General features: G+C 41.2%; 1 long non-coding RNA gene across 1 annotated transcript; it reads left to right on the plus strand.

Annotated features, from left to right (window-relative positions):
- Nucleotides 1–1457: 1457 nt before the first annotated feature.
- On the plus strand, nt 1458–2693 carry LOC306833230. The gene is made up of 4 exons (XR_013780321.1): nt 1458–1503; nt 2140–2301; nt 2386–2490; nt 2580–2693. It is a non-coding gene; the product is annotated as an uncharacterized lncRNA (long non-coding RNA).
- The last annotated feature ends 2229 nt before the right edge of the window (nt 2694–4922 follow it).

A 4922-nucleotide genomic window follows, 5' to 3' on the forward strand; every position in this document is an offset into this window, starting at 1 on the left:
ATCATCATGAATCTGTGGTTCAGTGGTATTCTCCTGGTGGCTGGCTTGCTCCTGAGCAGCTCAGCTCAAACTGTTGAGGAATGCAGACCTCTTATCACACCTCTTCCAACTTTTGAACCGGTAAGCCTCCTATGTGTCCCTCCCGGGTCTTTATATTAGCATGAAGGATTTGAAGTAGCTCTTTAGATAGCTTTTCAGGTTTTCATAATGCTGATGTATAAGAATGAATACGTGGGGCTCAGATGTCTATCCTTTGTCTACAGTACGGCCTAGGTGTGAAGCTGTGATTTTCAACAACTGACATTTGAATCTATTACTACGTCTTATTTAAACTGTGTATATCTCTCTGATTTCAGTCTACGTGTTAATCTATGCTAAACATGTGCTAATTGATTGCTAAGCATTTATTTCAAGGTTACACATGAAAGGTTTTTGCACTTCCACAACTTTTTTCACAAAGTGCTTCTGATTATCTCAATATGATGTTTGGCCCAGTTTCTGAAGTCTAGGTTGATATAAAAGATGGATATAGGATTGTAATAATGAGCTGAAATTGAACCATACAACATTAGATCCACAGTGGCCTGTCTGATAAAGATTTGTACCTTATTGACTTTCTGTTTGTTTGCAGAGTTATGGCAGGTGGATCTTCATCATGGGTTGGATTACTAGTGATCCACACAGACAGTTGTTTAAGACAACCCGGAGCCAGTGGATAGACTTCATTCAGACATCAGCAAACCACAAGGAATTTGTTCAGGATATTGGGATCAGGCAGTGAGTATGAGTATACTCCTCCATGCTTCATTCATAACCATTACAAGCAGATCAACTGTTACGCAGATGACTCCAGACAACACCTGAGATGCATCCTCATTGCACATCAAGTGACCTTTTTCTATGCTGGGTCAGTAACTACTCACATGGAGATTTCTATCCAAGCCTGGCATGGATGCTGCCTTAAATTCAGTGTTGTTCCTTTAAACAGCAGTTCAAATAAGACCAGTCGCCTTATAGATCAAATCTTTGAAGAAACAGTATGTCCTAGAGTTCAACCAGAACTAAACTCGAGGAGCCAAGAACAACATGGCACAATAATTATTTTTTGAAATGATGAAGTATTTAAAGAAAACAAGTGTTGACTTGATGGCTTCATGCATGCTCTCATGCTAGAAGACTGAGGCATAAGCTCACTGGTCACAAGAACAACATCATTAAGATAAGAACACAGTTGTTGAAAGATAGATATTTGATATTTGTTGGTTGAGGACAGACTCGTTGTTGTTCATGCAAATTCTCCTGATGTTGGTTTCAAATATGCACATCCTTTGTAACACTTACTTTGGACTGTTCCAGTCCCAAACAGGTTTTTTATTCCACATATTCTCTTCTACAATGAAGTGTCTGAACTTGTCTTTTCTACTGTCTTTTCCTCCAGTCCTACACATTGCAAGTATGGATCCCACCCTGTAACTGTTCATTCCAACAGTGCTTTAACTGACAGTAAGTCACCAATGTCTTTTGATAATGGAGCTCGACAATGTTATTTCTGTTAATCGGTGATCTGAGTTTGTCCAAACAAATGTCACAACTGATCCATAGAAAGGCCTCTGTTGTCCAATATTGACCAACGAGATAAAAGGCAAACTGGAGTTTCACAAAAAAAATGAACAAGATGGTTTAGGTGCCAAAGTGATAGAATTTCAGGGTCTTTAACTTGTCAGTTCTGAAACATTTTGACACACAAAGAAGAGTTTGTGTCAGTGTGACTTTCCAATTACCGTCATACTGAATTGTTTTAACTTCAACATGAAAGCTATTCCCCATGTTGATCACTTTAACAGAAAGATGTTTTTCTGAGTGAGAACAAAGCGAAGAACACACTTCCTCTTTGCAGCATGAAATGTGAAACGTGAAGAACAATATTCCAATTTACACAAACCTGTTGGCATTGTACCTTTGAGCACATGACCACACTGATCATAACATGTAGCTCAAAACACTGGACCAACAGAGCTGCTCGCATGGCTCTAAAACTACCGTAAACACTTGTCTTCTGCTGTTCAAGTAAACCTATCCGCCTTCATTTGAGTCACTGGAACAATGTCTGCTTCACATGGAAATGTTTGTGTTTGTCAGAGTCCAACTTCACCTGCACGTACCATTCCCTGCCCACCTGTGAGGGGTGTCTGCTCTATACCGTGGACAGCAGGACCAACAATAATTTAATCCATATCATGAACATTGATGAGCCAAAAACCATTGCAGAGGTGGAAAGCTATCGGGCATTTTACCTGATGGGTAAGATGAAGAGAAAAGAAAAGACGTCCTTTGTAATGTGAAACATTTCTTTATTTTAATCTGTTTTTTTATTTCTGTCTCTAGCTAAAGAAAATCATATCAAGCACCATGAACTGGCACATGCCATGAAGCAGGCCAGGTGTCTTGGTTTCACAGGAGAACCAGACTTCATCTACGACCCCGAGGACAGTGAGTGACCCTAAACCTGTCTGAATCATCAAATGGAGACGTGGGATTTCAGACACAACTGATTTGTATCATTCTCTTTCTCTTTGCAGCTCTCTGTGACAAAAGACATGATTAGGACGGAGGTGATTGAAGAACGATATAAACTTCATTGAAATATGTTTGGAACTGATATTTTCAAAGTAAATAAAATGTTGGACTTGAAACTTAAAGGTGTGGCCTTTGTCTTTTTTCTAATCTAATAAAAAGATTGTTGGGGGCGTTAAAGGGACTGGTTTACACATTAGTGTTAACAACATGCTTGAGTTAGAGCTCCTGAGCTAATGGGGGGGAACTGGCATCTCTCCAGACCTCCCATCCCCGTTCGCCAACATTCCTGCTCTCGTGTGTGACCACAATTATTTGCCCACATGTTTTGGTGGCCTTGTGGACAATGCTCTGACATATATTGTTGAAGCCATTTATCTATTCGCTCCCATTTGTTATCATTTCAATGCACTTGTCATGGTTGTTATTATGAGTGGGCATGGCTACCTGGCATCGGGGGTAAGCGATGTCATGAGAAGGTGTGGCCGGGGCCTTTAATTGGGGACAGGTGTAAGATTTGGGGAAAGAGAGTGGAAGGGCAAACAAATTTTCAACCACACCACGCCACACCACACCACTCCATAGCACACAAAGAAATGCTGTACTTTAAAAGAATAAACAAATGAGAAGGATGAAATCAGGGTGTGCGTTGTCAATCTGACCACTCTTAACATAAAGTTGAAAATTTGCCCATCCGATCACGAGGAGAGAGACGGGGAGAGAGCAATGCTGGAAGGATTTCATGAATGAAAACCAGGAAAATAAGGATCGATCAGCTGTTCTGGTGTCTCGGAGAGCCAGGAACTCGCCGGTACCGTGAGTAGAGGCGCCGCTTCCTGACTGTGGCAAATCAAGCATTAAAGAAGATATACGAAATGTTTGGATATGCATAAAGAAACCCCACGGTGACGTGTATTAATAAATACGGAAATACACGAACACAGCCACACAGCTGATCGCCGCTGCTGCACAATCAGCTGATCGTCTCTCCTTGTAACGCACGGATAAAACACAAAGCATCTTATGGAATAAGTCATTGCGCTCACATGATTTCAGTGATTAAAGCACTAATAAACCCGAGTGTTTCTTGACAGACACCGAGCGGTGACTGCGCGAACCCGACACAGAGCGCTGGGTGTACGTGCCGGACACAAAGTGACAGCAAATAAATAAAGATAATTAAACGAATCCGGCCAAGTGTTTATAAATAAAACAAATGAATAGCGAATCTGTGATGATGGCTGCAGGAGGGGATCTCGCGGACACAGAAACAGAAGCTGAAATGAACAGTAGACAGTATAAATCAGTAAGCGCATCACGCAGAGGTAAACTCGGACATTGCACGCGCAAACTAAATGAAATTAAAACAATGATGGAAGAAAGTGCTGATGTTAATAGAGTACAAGAAGGTTTCGCTGAACTTCAAAGAATGCTTGATGAATTTAAAGTGTGCCATGAATCTGTTCAGAAACTGTTACCTGGTGACGCAAGAATAAATGAAACCCTTGATTGGTTTGATCCAAAAATGTCTGATTTCACTGCATTCATGAGTGAGGTGGAGCGCTGGATAAAATCCCAGTCTGACCTACAGGCCCTCGTTGATACGACAGACAGCGTATCTAAAGCATCAAGGAGCAGCTCAAAAGCCTCATCGGTCTCATCAGCACGCATTAGAGCTGCAGCAGACAAAGCTGCTCTATTAGCCAGAGCTGCCACTCTGAAGAAAAGACATGAACTGGAACTGGAGAAGCTTCAACTCTGTTCAAAAATGGAAACATTGGAATTAGAAGCAGATATTGCTGCAGCTGATGCAAGAATGAAGACCCTGCAAGAATTCAATGACAACATGGAACATAACTCAAAACCCGGACCGACAAGGATGGAAATAAGTCGGGATGAACATGAATATGTGAAAGAAAAACCACCTGACCCAAAGGAATCACTGGAGGCAAAATCAGTCCTGTTTACAAGAACAAACGGAAGCCTATCACATCTCGGTTTTGCAGAGCTTGGAGCAATACCAAAAACCCCACTACAAAGAATAATTCAGGCTCAACAGATCCCAAAATCACACGGCAAAATAAAACCAGAAGAGCATGCAAAAACTATAACTCATCATAAATCTAATACTGACACGCCTGATCAGTCATATAAACAAGAACATTCTACACCTAAAAATGAAATGAATCAAAGCCTCGACCTCACAACCATTATGCAACGACAAACGGATCTAGCAAACCTGCTTGTAATGCAGCAGAGACAGGCTTCACTTCCAAAAAGAGAAGTGCCTGTATTCAATGGTGATCCTTTTTCTTTCCGACCATTCATACAAGCTTTCAAGTATAACA

This window comes from Symphodus melops (assembly GCF_947650265.1).
Source record: "Symphodus melops genome assembly, chromosome: 12".
Lineage (NCBI taxonomy): Eukaryota > Metazoa > Chordata > Actinopteri > Labriformes > Labridae > Symphodus > Symphodus melops.